The 16,525-nt window shown below is 52.5% G+C and overlaps 1 protein-coding gene across 2 annotated transcripts in view; it reads right to left on the bottom strand.

The window, feature by feature from the left end:
• ASB1 (ankyrin repeat and SOCS box containing 1) overlaps positions 1–16,525 on the bottom strand; it is an 87,187-nt gene that overhangs the window by 32,764 nt on the left and 37,898 nt on the right. The window contains exon 6 of one of the 2 annotated variants that reach the window (XR_008199104.1): positions 468–595. The exons of the other annotated variant lie outside the window; for it this stretch is intronic. The gene's annotated coding sequence lies outside the window, so the exon portion shown is untranslated. The remainder of the gene's footprint in view (positions 1–467; positions 596–16,525) is intronic. 2 annotated transcript variants of the gene reach the window in all.

Raw genomic sequence — 16,525 nt, 5'->3', positions numbered from 1 at the left:
CATTCATTTAAGTGGTTTCCCGGGAGTGGTGTTTTATTAGGATTTCTCGGCTCTCAGCTTGGTTCTTTCCCTGCTGTGGGCAGGGCCACATTCCTGAGATACTGGGGTGTTCCTAATGCACAAACAGCCCATTCACCGCGCCCCGGGGGCCTCCACAGGCGGCTCCCACCTCCCCACACTAGGCCTCCAGCCCCAGTCCCTGCCCACCCCAGGTGCGCTGACCCCCGGCCCCTGAGGCAGGCCTAGGCTTGGGAGCATCCACCTCCAGCAAGGACAGCGAGGCCCCCTCCCTGGTTCCCAGAGCTCACGAGGCCCACAGGGGCTCCACTCAGGTCCCTCCTCCACTCAGGTCCCCTCCCAGGGGGTCCTGGCCACACAGCTGCCCCATCAGGCTGTGACCTCCAGTCCTCACTGGGACCCTGATTTCACCACGGGAAGACAAAGCTTTGAGAAAAGAAACTGCTCACAAGTAAGGTTTGCAGGTGAATCAGGCTGTCAAGATACGCCTCCTCGATAAACACATAACCGATGTTTAAAGGTGAGCATGAGATTACGAAGGCTGCCACGCTTGTCACGGATCTGCTCTCGGGGTTTGCTAGAAAAAGAACAGTTTTGACATGATTATGACATGATTATCGCATCTGGACAGTCAAAGCGGACATCCCAACACCCACGGCCTGGTAGGGGGTGGCGATGGTGGGAGTCACACAGCGGGGGCACTTCTGTTCCAGAACTGGACCTTCAACCCCAATCCACCTTCATAACCAGCTCCTGACCAGCCCCTGCTAGGCTCTATGCAGATAACGGGAGACCCACGTTCCTCCCGGGACGCGTGGACCAGAGAGCCGCAGAGAAGGCACCAGAGCCCCGTGAGGAGCCCAGCTTGATGGGGAGGGCCTCCCATGTAGCTGTGGGCTCTGGGTCCTGCCAGTCTCCCCAGAGTCTGAGAGCGTGCTAAGTTGCTCAGTCGTGTCCAGCTCTTTGCGACCCATAGACTGTAGCTCCCCAGACTCCTCCTTCCATGGAGTTTTCCAGGCACAAGCACTGGAGTGGCTGCCAGTTCCTCCTCCAGGGACGCGTTTTAGGACATGTGACCCTGTAGTGTCCAGACCAGGAGGAGTCCCTCCAGACAGAGGCAGGTGCCCCCACCCACTCACCTCCACTCACCCCCACCCATGCCTCCCAGGGGGCGGGTCCTCCTGCTGAGGAAGACACCTCTCCCTTCATGGAGCCCTGACCCTCTCACAACCCACCGACACAGCAGGCCCCCTGCCCCGATCCTGTCTCGCCTCTCACAGCTGCGGCGTCCAGGACAGTGGCCACTGGCCACACAAGGCCACTGGAGGGCGCTGGGAGGGTCACACACACTGCGGTGTCAAATACTCGGCACAAAAAGGGATGTGCCATGTCTCACTGATAATTTCTGTACAGATTATGGATTGAAATAATATTTTAAAAGAGTTAAGTAAACTATATCATTAAAATGAATGCCACCTGTTTCACTGTTTTAACAGTGGCATAGATGTACGACAGAGGATGAGATGGTTGGATGGCATCACTGACTTGATGGACATGAGTCTGAGCAAGCCCCAGCCCCATCACCAAGATGGACAGGGAGGCCTAGCATGCTACAGTCCATGGAGTTGCAAAGAGTTGGACACGACTGAGCGACTGAACTGAACTGTCATGTTAAATTTTCTCACAGCCACTTGCTAAAAAAGCAGAAAAGAAGCAGGTGGAATCAGCTGACAGCCGTGAGGCCTGCATCACACCTGTGTGTCCATCGCTGCCTGAGACCATCAGGTCACGGCTCCATTCTCCCTAGCAGCAGCCTCGCCACCAACTCAACGGAGAACACCCTCCTTGGCTGGTGACGTGGTCCAGAAAACTCAGGAAGCCCCCTCAACTGAACCTTCTCTTGGGTGGGCCTGGGGCCCCAGACCCTGGTCTAGCAAGGTGACAGGTGGCACACACTTTGGTTCAGCCTCCCCACACTCCTCCTCGGGCCCCCTGCCCCAGCTCCCACCTCCCTCATCTCATCTCCCCTCTATCAGAAAGTCATGAGCTGCCAGCACAAGCACCCCACGAGGTGCCCTTGAGCATCCCTGCCCTTGCCCAGACCGTGCCCAGGCCTTGCAGGGTCATCCCCGCTTGGTGTTCACCCGCTAACCGTGTAGGGTTTCTCCCTGCATCTCTGCCAGCGACATCTCACCACTGTCTCACGTCCTCTGCACAGGCGGGTTTAATCGCGGGCACATCTAAATCCAAAGGCACAAGCAAGCTGCACTTAGGGTGAGCACAGAAAACTGAGCTTAAAGGTCAGGTGTCTCAGGTCAGCAGACATTTCAGACCCTGCCCCATGCTCCCTTCCCGCAGCTGATGCCCAAGCCTGTGACGGGCTGCCCCAGGGCCCAGGCCTCTGCTGGCAGTTAGGAAACCGAGGCTCAGCAAACGTGGGCGACGCCCAAGGTGGCCTCACTGGTCTATGGCAGAGTGGAAACCACAAGCAGGGTTTGGGGTGATTCACTTTTTCCCCTAGCTTATTGGATTTTTAAGTTATTGAGGAGCAATGAAAGATGGAAGAAACTGGAATTAATACTGACTTGCTTGGTCCAGCTGGGAGCAGGTGACACAAGGGAAGAAGGCAGGGGTGATGAAGACAGAAAATGGCTTTTGACGCAAAACACAATCCAGTTCTCCTATCTGTCTCTACGTGCATGGGGGGTGCCGGGGGCGGGGGCACACGCTCTGATTTGTCTCGACCTGCATGGGGCGGGGGCACACGCTCTGATTTGTCTCGACCTGCATGGGGCGGGGGGGCACACGCTCTGATTTGTCTCGACCTGCATGGGGCGGGGGCACACGCTCTGATTTGTCTCGACCTGCATGGGGCGGGGGGGCACACGCTCTGATTTGTCTCGACCTGCATGGGGCGGGGGCACACGCTCTGATTTGTCTCGACCTGCATGGGGCGGGGGGGCACACGCTCTGATTTGTCTCGACCTGCATGGGGCGGGGGCACACGCTCTGATTTGTCTCGACCTGCATGGGGCGGGGGGGCACACGCTCTGATTTGTCTCGACCTGCATGGGGCGGGGGGGCACACGCTCTGCCCCTGGTGCTTTGGAAGCAGCGTGGTGACAAACGGGGATGGGAAGAGTCTGTCCAGGAACAGAAACCAACTTTCCCTGGAGCAGCCTCATCTGAGCAGGTGCCCACTGGCCTGTTCACGTCCTTACAGCTAGTCTCTGTCTCCCTTTTACCAGCCTGTGAAGAGCCTCGCCTTGTGGGTGTTAAGTAGGCAATCACATGTTTCCCCATGAAGATAGCACCAGAGGATATAAGAATGTTGTGGTTCTTGTGACTTCTCAGGTAGTCCAGAGGCTAACACTCCATGCTCCTAATGCAGGGAGCCCAGTTTCAATCCCTGGTTGGGAAACTAGATCCCACGTGATGTGACTAAGCATTCACTTGTGGCAACTAAAGATCCTGCAGGCTGCAACTAAGACGCAGGGCAGTCTAATAAATACATAAATAAAAGTAAAATGTTTTGTAAAAAAAGAGCCTCGTGATGCTGAGTGCATGGAGACTGACAGTCAGCACTCTGCGTGTGTGAGGAATGAACAAACTGCTGGACATCGCTGCCCCCAGGACCAAAGGGACTGACCACCCTTGTGGCCGCAACAATGAGGAGAGTCGTGAGAGTCCCCCTCCCCACATGCATCAGTGCAGCCTGTGTCGCGGTGAGAACGGCAGGACCAGGGCATGAAGAGAGGGTGGGGACCTGGGGACCTGCTCCGTCCCACCCTGACCTCAGAACGCACGGACTCTTCCCTTCAAGCACTGCCCAGGAAAGGAAGCGCCGTAAAAAGGGCCGAGGTTGTGGCCAGCCTCCTTTTGAATCTGGAAACCTCATCCCTGCTCTCCCCTCAAGGGAGGAAACGGTTCGGGTTGGAGGAGCGGGAAAGGGGCGCCTGTACTCGGGGAGAGGAGCCTGCAGGTCGGCTGTGGGCCGAAGCCCCCACATCCTCCCCCCTCTATTGCCTTCCCAATCTGCGGGAATACTTAAGGAGACCTTTTGGGAAGGACTTTCTGGCACAAAATAATAGTCGTTGGTTTAGCTAAAAGCCAGAGCAAAAGAAGAGTGGGGAAGCACAAGTCCAATTTCTCAGTTATGAATTTTACGAACTACATGGGGTTGCAGTTGTTCCCTGCGTCAACCTTCCTTTGTCACGGATGAATGTAAACAGACAGAACTTCGTTGGTGATTCTGGTCAAAATACTTAAGCAGAAAAGGTTTCGAGCGGAAGAGCTGCTTTTATTGTTCGGTTCTGTCACAACCAGCCCCTTGAGTTTTCCCTCGAGCTTATTTCAGCTGGAAGGCGGTCTTCTGTCCCCTCTCTAATCTCTGCGCCCCAATTAGCGCGCACCGCTGGAGGCAACGTTGCTGCGTCCTATGTTTTTCTGATTATAAAAGGAATTCATGTTTCTTTTGCTTCTGGGATGAAGCAGATCTACTTTTCCCTAAGGACAAGTGAAAACCCCGAACATTACCTGTAAAACAAACACAAAACACGCTGAGAGGTGGAGAGAAGATGGTAGACCAGGGTCCCAGGGGCAGCACAGTAGGGGATGCTTAGCTTCTCTTCTGCCTCATCTATTCTAGACTTGGATATGAACAAGGCTGAAACCCAGAGCTCTCAATAGGCCAACACCCCAAGAAAACAACAAAAACCTGTTCTCTGTGGCCAAAGGATCAGAAAAGAGGCATCCTGACCAGACAGAAAACATTTAGAGAATGACTGCTCTGCTGCAGCCAAATACCACAGTGAAAACTGTGCCCCCCTCTTCACCTGCAACAGCAAAGACCTTTTTGCCAGGGAACTCAGACCTCTACTTCTACCAGGCAGTGGCAAGGCAGGACCCCCTCCTCCACCAGAGCAGTCCACAGGCTTCACATGAAAATCACTCATCATACCAAGAACCAAAAGACCTCAGACTGTGTGGGAAAAAAAAAAATCAATAGATGTCAACAGTGAGCTGGCAGACATTAGAACTGTCTGACAAGGACGCTAAAAGCTGCCATAATAAACATGTTTCAACAAGCAATTACAAATATGATGGAAACAAATGAAAAAACTGAAATGAAACAAACGGAAGTCTCAGCAAAGAAAGCCTCAACTAAGAAATAAAATATATTTTAATGGAAAATTAAGAACTAAAAGGTTTAATAACTGAAATGAAAAGTTCAGTTGAGAAGCCCCACAGCAGAAGGGAGAAGACAGAGGAAAGACTCAGCGAACCAGCAGGCAGAACAGCAGACATCATCCAAACCGAACACTGAGGGAAGGCGTTCTGAAAAAGACGATAGAGCCTCAGAGACCTGTGGGGATATAACGAGATCAAACGCTTATGGCGTCAGAGTTCCAGGAGGAGAGGAGAAAGAGGAACGTGTTGAAACATATTCAGATATACAATGGTGGAAAACTTCATCAATTTAGCAAAAGACATAAACCTCTAGGTTCAAGAAGCTGAGCAAACACCAAACAAGATAAACCCAAACAAATCTGTGCCAAGATAAACTGTCATTACATATCCGAAAACTCAAAACTCAAGACAAAAGAGAGATCTTGAAATCATCTAGAGAAAAACATCTTACAGTAGAGAACAGACAAGTAGAGTGGCAGCAGGTTTCCCACAAGGAACCAAGGAGTCCAGGAAAAAGCAGCACAATATTCCTCACATGTCAGAACAAAAGCTGTGCCCAGAATGCTATATCCACAGGAAATATCCTCCAGAAATGACGGAGGACATCAAGACATTCTCAGACAAAGGAGTATTGTATTACCAGAGTGTGTCCCCAGCACACCTGCCTTAAGGAATAACTAAGAAAATTCTCTAAACATAAAGGAAACAACGAAAGAAGGACATGGGGGGGGTGTCAGAAAGGAAGAAAAAGATATGGAGAAGTGCAATAGGCTGTTCTTCTCCAGCTGAGTTTTCTAGATTATTGATAAACAAAATTAGAACACCCTGTGCTGTAGCTCTAAATGCATTTTAGGAGAACTGTTTAAAACACTGATACTATACATGTGCTTAGTCGGGTCTGACTCTTGGCAGCCCCATGGATGGTAGCCTGCCAGGCTCCTCTGCTCATGGAATTTTCTAGGCAAAAACACTGGAGTGGGTTACCATTTCATACTAAAGGGGATCTTCCTGACCCAGGGATCAAACTTGCGTCTCCTGCCTTGGCAGGAGGATTCTTTACCACTGAGCCACCAGGGCAGCCTGATATTATCCACGGGGGATAGTCAAGGGACGTGAAGAAAAGTGAGGTTTCGATACTTAGCATGGAGGGATCTGATCAACCCGACCTGCAGCGCTGCATCCGTACAGCAGTGCCCTCACCCGCCCTGTACAAGGGACTGCACAGGGGGGCTCATCCAGCCCCCCTCCACGGGGGAGCAGCCCACGTTGCTGGGCCAAGGGTTGTCCTTCCTACCGCCTCTTGCAACCAGATGGGAAACCATATGCCTCTTGCTGAACGCCCCCTGGGAAACAGGAGACCGGGGTGACCAGCCGCTGTCCAGAGAGCACAGCTCTCAGAGCTGCCCACACACTTGCTCCCACAAGAAAGCACATTGTTTCAACCTCCAGGGGCGGCTAGAGGGTTTGAGACGCTGGAGAACTTCACCCAATGCATAACATCAAGTGCAAGAATGCAGTGGAGGGGCTTCAAAACAGCTGCCGCCCAGCCGCTTGGGCCCAAAGCCACGGTCAGAGCTTGGAAGGAAAGTTCCATCCCTTCTCCATCCACCCATCAGTCCTTCCTTTGCTCCGCCCTGACCCTCAGGCCTCCTGGTTCTGCAGAAAAGCAGAGGCCCTGTGCTCGGCACCTACACCACGCCCATCTGTCTGTCCATCCGTCCACCCATCTGTCCATCCAGGAGGGGTTCTGGCTGCTCAGATGGGCGGCACCCCTCAGGCAGAGGACTTTCTCATTCCGAAGTCCTTCCCTAAAAGGCTGCTGGCCACGGCCGTGTTTTTCCTTTGAGGGGAAAGCAGAACAGTTCTAAAAGCTGCCTCTGGGGGACAGGCCCCGCCAAGGGGAGTCAATTTGAGTGGAAGTTAATATCCTCTTGAAAACCATGAGTAACGCCGCAGGGTCACCAGGGCCTGATGAGACTTGTGGTGGAGCCACGCGGGCCCAGTCTCAGCCCTCCCTCCCCTCTGGACTTCGTGAGTGTGGGGATGGGGGGCTCAGGCAGGAACCGCGGGCGGGAACCGTGGAGCGTAGGGGGAGGCAGCAAGGAGGAGGAGTCTGTGAAATTGGCGACTGCCAGAACGGGCTCACACGCTCGAAGCCTGGTCGAAGGGTGAGGGCAACCTCCCTGCTTTGGAATAAACTCTAAACACATTACGGGAATGTGGACACACCTCAGGCCCGCAGCCATGGAGGCCGAAAACGAGGCTCATTAGCAGCAGCTTTGGGAACGACGCAGAATGTGTGGTCAAGGCACAGGCAAGGCTGGGGGGCCCAAGGGGCATCCGTGCCATCCGAAGGCTGACTCCAACCGTGCCCAGGATGCCAGGGTTAAACCTGAACCCTGAACCGTGACCTTTCACCCCCCTCTGCCTGCCCTCCCCACTCCCAATCGTTCAGATTGTTCTGGACAAACCCGCTCTTCTTGAGGTCCACAGACCTCAGGACATGTCACGCGGTAGCCAGAATCCCCATGTCACCGGTGGAGCCCGCCACTGGGGCCCACAGAACAAGCCCTTCCTTCCACGAGCCACCCTGTTGTCTCTCTTTGGCCACCAGCTGAAAGTTCCAGAGCAGGTCCTATTCCCAGGCATAGTGGCTGCTGCTCAGCGGGGGCTCAAAGATGCTCCAAGAATTGCATTTCCTGGGGTTGCCATGACAACAACCGCAGTTGGCACTGAAAACAACAGAAGCGCAGTCTCTCGCCGGTCAGGAGGCCGGAAGTCCAAAACCAGGGCTTTGCAGAGCTGGCTTCTGCAGGAGGCTCCGGGGGGAGTTCGTTGGAGGGCGCCAGCAGCCCTGGCGTCTCCTGCAGTGGAACAAGCCAGGCTTCTCCCCTCCAGGCCTCCTCTGAGTCTCTGCGTCCAGACCTCTTGCTCCTTCCTCTTTGAAGGACACCAGTCATTGGCTTTAGGGCCAACCCCGTTCCAGCAGCCCTTGTCCTAACTGATTTCCCTCTGCGAAGGCCCTGCTTCCGAACAAGCCCACGTTCACAGGTCCTGGGGTAAGACCTCAACACACCCTTTTCAGGGGTGCAACTCAACCTGCCTCAGGAATGACTGAATGAGAGAAGCACAAAGGAACCAACCGCAGAAGGAGTCCAGAAGGTAGACACGTAGGGCGGTGCTTGATACCTTCCTTTCCTCCTCACTCATTATCCCACCAGCCAACCACGATCAGAAGCTCCGGCCTCCTTGGCAATTCTAAGACCCACTCACTTCTCTCCATCCTCCGCCACTGCCCCGGCAACCAGCCACCAGCATGGTCCAGGCTCCCAGGATCAAAGCTGGGCTTGGACAACAGTCAAATCGTTGTCCTACACTGGCTGTCAAGGCTGGCTCCCACGGCCAGGATGCATGCTGCCTGCTGAGTCGCTTCAGTTGTGTCCACCTCTTTGTGACCCTGAGGACCATAGCCCGCCAGGCTCCTCTGTCCATGGGATTCTCCAGGCAAGAATACTGGAGTGGGTTGCCATGCCCTCCTCCCAGGGATCTTCCCAACCCAGGGGTTGAACCCACGTCTCCTACATCTCCTGAGTTGGCAGGCAGATTCTTTACCACTACTGCCACAGAGTGCTCCTTTCAAAATGCAAGTCCCATCTGGCTTTCCCTGCTTAAGCCAGTAAGTGGCTTCTCAAGGTCATGGGATGAGGATCAAAGTGCTAACCAGGCCTCGCAGGTGCTCCACGGTCTCTACCTGCGCCTGGAAGGGCTGAGAGGAGGCAGCTCGGCTGGAAGGAGGGAGAGAAGCACAAGATAACTGGGTGCCCTTCTACCCCAGGAGTCTGCATAAGCTCCCCACTTCCTCTGTGTTCAGACCTGCCCCTCACTGATGAAAAGTTAACCGGTCAACCTAAGAAAGAACTAGAGAATTTTATTTGAGCCAAACTTGAGGGTTATAAACCTGGCGAGAGCATCTCGGAAAGCTCTGCAAACTGATGGGCGGATTAGAAATCAAGACACAGCTTGAGACAGAGGGCTGTACGTCAAACAACCGACTACTGACGGCTCACACGGTCCAGATCTGGGTCTCAGCCCAGTGGCCGTGTGACCCCTTCAGATCAGGAAGGAACGCTACCTTTTAAGGAGTCGTCTTGTTGATCTGGGAGAAGGCTGCTCTTTATGGTTGATTGGGAATTCCTGCCCACAGGGAGGTTTAGTCCGTGCAGAATGCAGACACGCGATACACAGGGAGGGCAGCGAGGGGGCCCAAGGGCAGAGAAGAATTTTTGTTTAAATGTTTCTTGCCATGCCAGAAAATGAATTTTATTTCACACCCTTCTCCTAGTAAGGGCTTCCTTAGTACCTCAGACGTTAAAGCATCCACTTGCAATGCAGGAGACCCGGGTTCAATCCCTGGGTTGGGAAGATCCCCTGGAGAAGGAAATGGCAACCCACTCTAGTATTCTTGCCTGGAGAATTCCATGGACAGAGGAGCTTGGCGGGCTACAGTCCTTGGGTTGCAAACAGCTGGACATGACTGAGTGACTAACACACACTCCTAGAAAATTCCTCCCTGAGATCAGATTTCTGCTAAAGTGTGGCTTCCCATGAGGGCGCCTTTCTCACACACATGCACACACTCAGCCCTGATGCCTGAGTAAACAGTGCTCCTTTCCTGAGCATCCCTTGTTCAGCTTCATTTAACCCCTCAAATAAGCCTAGGCAGCGGACAATGCACCTGCAGGGGAAGAGATGTAGGTGGAGCTCACAGCTGGGGACAGGCCCCCCGCACTGAAGGAACAGGAGCCTCGGTCACATCTCATTAACGGAGGGAGAAGAAACCTATCAGGAAGGCTCATCTTACCTAGAAAACGATGCTGCCGAGAACAAGCAGAGCAGTAAAATGCTGTGAGGGTGGCTCCCTCTCCTGAACTCCTCTCCTCCAGCACTCTTTCTCTCTCTCCCCGCCGTGGTCCTCCGGCCCTGCTTCCAGTAGCTGACCTATCTCCCTTTAAATTCTTCCCAAGGAAGCAGCCTGAACAGACGTTCCCACAGATTTGAAAATTCCCTGCAATAAATATGTCACGGGTGAAATAAGACAATGCATTTTCTCAGCCCTACATCAGGTCAAATTACATATCAAAGAACAATAAAACTCAGGATAAAAGCCCCGTTTAACTTGCTGGAACCTTGGCTGAGGTCTGGATTAAATGCAGTGGGTGGTGGAGCTGAGGCAGTCACTGGGCCCAACTCTGCTAGGCCTGAGCCCTAGCCCGCTCCCCTCCCCACACCTCGTGCTGCTGCCAGAGGGGTCCAGACCCTGGAGAGGCTCTGCGGAACTGGGGGGTGTGCATGGCTAAGTCGTTTCAGTTGTGTCCCACTCTTTGCAAAAGCCGTGGACTACACCCCGCCGGGCTCCTCCATCCATGGGATGCTCCAGGCAAGATGCTGGAGTGGGTTGCTGTGCCCTCCTCCGGGGGATCTTCCCGACTCAGTCTCAAACCCACATTCGCAGGCAGATTGTTCACCCCTAGCACCATCTGGGAACTGGGGGTGGGTAATTACTGAGAAACTCTTTTCATGCCAGAACGAAAAGGCTGTGTGCGTTGTGCCCGCTCGAAGCTCCCCCAGCAGAGGACAGATCCCCAGGGTCGGAATGTCCCTGGGGCTCTAGAAGCCGTGCAGCTCTGCACAGGTCCAGTTATCTGCTGAAGTGAATGCAGGCTCGTGATCACAAACATCCCAAACTGAGCAGCTCTGCCCGCAGCAGCACAGACGCCCTGGGAAGCAGGCAGCCTCCCAGCTGGCCTCCCGCGTCTCCTCTCCCACCTCCCCCGGGCGGTGAGGGCCCAGCCCTCTGCCCCGCGCCTTCTCTCTGCCCAGGGCAGCACTCACCCCTGCATCGCATGATGGCTCTTCGCTTACCCCGCTCATTTTGGAGAAAAGATTCAAAGGTCCCCCTCCCTAAAGTACCTGAAAAGTCCTCCTTTCATCCCAACACCAGCCTGCACTTTCTTCTTCCCTGGATGATGCACTTCCTTTCCTGGACTTTTATGATGCTACAAGCAGGCCAGGGGACTTCCCTGGAGACCCACTGGTTAAGATTGCGAGCTTCCAGTGCAGAGGGCTCTGATTCCATCCCTGATCAGGAAAGTAGGATCCCACATGCCTCGTGGTACGGTCAAAACAGGACAGTGTCCCCGAGAAGCTCTGGGTCTGTGAAGCCCTCGGGGACGCTGCATCCTCTCCAGGCCTGCCCGGGACACAGTCAGGGCCCAGCCCTGAGGACAACGTGCAAGCCACCCCCAGGCCCCACCCCCATCCTGCCCCATGACTGCCCAGTGAGCTGAAGGATATGTGAAGTCAGCTTAGACTTTAAGGGCCCTTGGGGGGAAATGCTAATTGTTTCTAGAGTCAAATCAGACAGATCACACAGTGATCCTGTGAACTGCTGACCCCCATGACTTCATGCTGTTTCATCGCTCATGGAAACTGCATTCAAACCCTGCGCAAGCTCCCCACGTGCTCACCACCAGAGTACATTCAGTTTCCCCACTTCTGTGGGCCTTCCGTCATTTTCTTGTTTGCCGTCACTCACAAGCACGACGAATGCCGAAGGTGCTCAGAATCAGTCACCAGAGAGAGCCCCTCCTCTTGATTTACAAATGAGGAAAGCAGGGCCTAGAGCACAGGTGACCTTTCTGAGACGGGAGCCCCAGGCGGCCCCAGGCCTGCAGTCCCCGGAGCCCACCCCGCCAACCCCACCCCACCCCACCCCACCCCACCCCACCCCCCCACCCCCCCCACCCCCACCCCCGCCAGGTCCTGTGTCCACAGGAAGACCTGCTTTAGGGCAGGCGCATCCATCTCCTTCAGCATGAAGACCATACAGGGCTCAGACACTGTGACCAGCCCCCGCAGCCTCTGCTGGACTTCCTGGCTCTGCGAAACCACTGCTTTTGTTTTTCATTCCATTTTCTGTAAAGATTATGATAACATCCTCAAGGTCCTTCTAAGTATCAATGACAAGGTGACACGGGGTTGAGGGCTTCCCCTGAGGTGGTTGATGAGCTACGACATAGACTTGAAGTGTGAGTTGCTCAGTTGTGTTCAACTCTTTGCAACCCCATGAACTGTAGCCCACCAGGCTCCTCTGTCCGTGGAGATTCTCCAGGCAAGAATACTGGAGTGGGTTGCCATGCCCTCCTCCAGGGGATTTTTCCGACCCAAGGATCGAAACCATGTCTCCTGCATTGCAGGTGGACTCTTCACCATCTAAGCCACCAGGGAAGCCCTGTAGTCTACAGGAAATCAGCAGGGAATTCCCTGGTGACCCAGTGCTTAGGACTCAGCGCTCTCACTGCCGAGGGCCTGGGTTCAATCCCTGGCCAGAGAACTAAAACCCAAGCATGCCTGCTTCCCCTCAAAAAGGAAATCAGCTTCACATCGTTCAAGGCAGGGTCAGAGGAGGCCTCATGCAGAGCCAAGACTTTCACCACTGCCCAGTGGTGACGGGGCAGCCACCCTGCCCCACGAGTCCCAGGGAAGGCATCCTCTCCAGCCCCCATGGAGTCAACAGAGGCCAAGAGGGGAACCCAGACCTCAGTCCCACCTGACAGGAACAAGGCTACACTCCCTTCTCCCAGTGACCAGGTGGCAAAGGGTGCCTGCTTAAATAGGTTTTAATAAAATCCTGAATACCTAAAATGTCTGGGATACAACTGAAAATCACTAGTCACATTGAGGAAATCTCAACTTGAATGAGGAAAGATGGTCAACAGATGCCAACACCAAGATGACATATGTGCTGGAATTATCTGACAAAGCTTTTTTTAAAACAATTTTATTTATTTACTTGGCTATAGCTGGGTCTCAGTTGTGGCATGCAGATTCTTCAGTTGCAGCATGCAAACTCTTTGTTGCAACATACGGCATCTAATTCCCTGACCAGGGATCAAACCCTGGCCCCCTGCATTGGAAGCACAGAGTCTTAATCACAGGACAGTTCCCTGATAAGGCTTTTAAAGCAACCATCATAACAATGCTTAAACAAGGAATCATAAATACACTGGAAATGAATTTAAAAAACAGAAGCCTCAGCAAATAAACAGAAGATATGAAGAAGAAGCTAATGAAAATTTTAGAACTGAATAATATAATAACCAAAGTTTGAGGGGTTTGGGGGGTATTTTTTGGAACTCACTAGATGGCTTTACAGCAGAGTAGAGAAGGCAGAGAACATAACTGGTGAACTAGAAGAGAGAACAACAGAAATTATCTATCTCAACAACAGGAAAAAAAACTAAAAAAATTATAACAACAGAGCCTCAGGGGTCTGCGGGAGTATTAATGAAAGATGCCACATTCACGTCATCAGAGACCTGGAAAGGGGAGCAGACGGGCAAATCCTCAAAGACATAATGGCTGAAATTTTCCCAAATTTGGCAAAAGACACAAACCTACAGATTCAAGAAGCTAAGCAAGCACCAAAGAGGATAAACCCAAAGAAATCTGCACCAAAACACGTAACCTCTATGAGGAAAGCAACCTGAACGACATGGTTTCTCATCAGAAACTGCAGAGGCCAGCTCTTCACAAAGACAGCACCGAACTTGAAGAAGGAAGCCCCCGCCCCTCCCAAAGCTCAAGCCAAGGCCTTGAAGGCCGAGAAAGCAGTGCTGAAAGGTGTCCACAGCCACAAAAGAGAGAAGATCCGGGCGTCACCTTCCATTGGCCAAAAACACTGCGGCTCAGGAGGCAGCCCAAATGTCCTCGGAGGAGCGCTCCCAGGAGTGACAAGCTTGACCAACTATGCCATCCTCAATTTCCCCCATCACCACCAAGTCAGCCACAAGGAAAACAGAAGAAACCAACGCAGCAGAGTTCACTGCAGATCTCAAGGCCAGCAAGCACCAAGCTAAACACGTTGTGAAGAAGCTCTAAGACTGACATGGCTAAGGTCAACGCCCTGATCAGGCTGATGGAGAGAAGAAGGCATTTGTTCAGCTGGCTCCTGACTACGGTGCTTTGGATATTGCCGACAAAATTGGGATCATCTAAACTGAGTCCAGCTGGCTAATTCCAGATATGAAAGCTTTCACTGTGTGAAGATAAATAAATAAAAAGAACCTCCAGAGGCCAGAAGGAAGTAGGACAGTATTTGTCAGGCACGGAACAGAACCTTCAGTGCAAATGCCCTTCAGAAATGAAAGAGGGTCCAAGACATTCTCAGATGAAGGAAAACCATGAGGATCTGTTGACGGCAGAGCTGCCCTCAAGAATGACCGAAGGAAGCGCTTGAAATGGAAAGGAAATGACAAAAGAAGGATGTTGATTGAAACAACACAAAAAGTAAATCGATAAGTAAATACACCAGGTCAGACTTTAGGAAAATATTTTGCTAAACATTCATATGTTTTCAGGCTTTTTCAATGATTACCATTATCAGAGGCACGCGTGGTGAGCACCTGGGAGATGACTGAAGTTTACTATACTTTTTAAAGCTAATTTAGAAGAGTTTCATTCGATTTTCATAACTTAAAAACAATTAAAAAGCCTCTTGATGAAAGTGAAAGAGGAGAGTGAAAAAGTTGGCTTAAAGCTCAACATTCAGAAAACAAAGATCATGGCATCTGGTCCCATCACTTCATGGGAAATAGATGGGGAAACAGTGGAGACAGAGTCAGACTTTATTTTGGGGGGCTCCAAAATCACTGCAGATGGTGACTGCAGCCATGAAATTACAAGATGCTTACTCCTTGGAAGAAAAGTTATGACCAACCTAGATAGTATATTCAAAAGCAGAGACATTACTTTGCTGACTAAGGTCCGTCTAGTCAAGGCTATGGTTTTTCCAGTGGTCATGTATGGATGTGAGAGTTGGACTGTGAAGAAAGCTGAGCAACAAAGAATTGATGCTTTTGAACTGTGGTGTTGGAGAAGACTCTTGAGAGTCCCTTGGACTGCAAGGAGATCCAACCAGTCCATTCTGAAGGAGATCAACCTGGGTGTTCTTTGGAAGGAATGATGCTGAAGCTGAAACTCCAGTACTTTGGCCACCTCATGCGAAGAGTTGACTCAGTGGAAAAGACTCTGATGCTGGGAGGGATTGGGGGCAGGAGGAGAAGGGGACGACAGAGGATGAGATGGCTGGATGGCATCACTGACTCGATGGATGGGAGTCTGAGTGAACTCTGGGAGTTGGTGATGGACAGGGAGGCCTGGCGTGCTGCGACTCATGGGGTCACAAAGAGTCGGACACGACTGAGCGACTGAACTGAACTGAACTGAAAAACAATGTATCTCTGGCTACTTTGTTTGCTTCTCCAAATACTCCCCATCCCTATCTATAGATCAGATTTCCCACTGACAGAATTACATATTTGTAAAAGCTTTAATTTTATCCCCAAGTTCATTCCAAACAGAATTGCCAGATGTAGCAAATAAAAATATGTGGTACCCAGTTGAATTCAACTATTACATGGGACACAGTTACACTGCCAACTATTCCTTGCTTATCTGAAATTCAAATGTAACTAGGATTCCTGTACGGTCTGGCAATGCTATAGGGTATAAATCACCAGGGTCTATAGGATAGGAGCTCTTCCTGAGCAGGAAAACAACCCTCCAGGGTGCAGAGCACGGGGGATTGGGGGAGGCCACCACTTAGCTGGGAGGGAAGAGAAGACGTCCCAGCAGAAGTGGTATCTGCCCCCCAAGAAGGTTTCTAGCACCGCCTGTGGGAAGGAGCGGGGGCCGGGGGGTGGGGTGGCGGGAGAAGAAGTGGCTCCAGGTGACTAGTGGGTGAGGGCAGCGGGGCCGGGAAAGAGCTGGAGATGACATTTACACAGAAGAGCCTGCCTGCAGTGCAGGAGACCCCAGTTCGATCCCTGTGGGGAAGATCCCCTGGAGAACGCATAGGCTACCCATTCCAGTATTTCTGGGTTTCCCTTTTGGATCAGCTGGTAAAGAATCCGCCTGCAATGCGGGGCAATTCCTGGGTTGGGAAGATCGCCTGGAGAAGGAAAAGGCTACCCATTCCAGTATTCTGGCCTGGAGAACTCCATGGACAGTCCATGGAGTTGCAAAGAGTCGGACGCAACTGAGTGACTTTCACTTTCACACGGGCAGGTGGGAGGTGGAGCCACCTTCGGGAAAGCTCCTTCCAGCAGTGTGGGGAGGACAGAGCAGACGGGACAGGAGAGGCATGAGGATGCTGCCCCAGCTGGCATGGGAGCACCCAGGCGGTGGACATGGTGAGGATGGAAGGGGAGGGGTGGGCAGGAGGTGGTGCGAGGCACCAAGGAGCCCCCACCTGCCT

This window comes from Budorcas taxicolor, chromosome 3 (genome assembly GCF_023091745.1).
Source record: "Budorcas taxicolor isolate Tak-1 chromosome 3, Takin1.1, whole genome shotgun sequence".
In the NCBI taxonomy this organism is placed as follows: Eukaryota; Metazoa; Chordata; class Mammalia; order Artiodactyla; family Bovidae; genus Budorcas; species Budorcas taxicolor.
The sequence above is the reverse complement of the archived record's forward strand: the minus strand, read 5'-3'. Positions and strand labels throughout refer to the sequence as shown.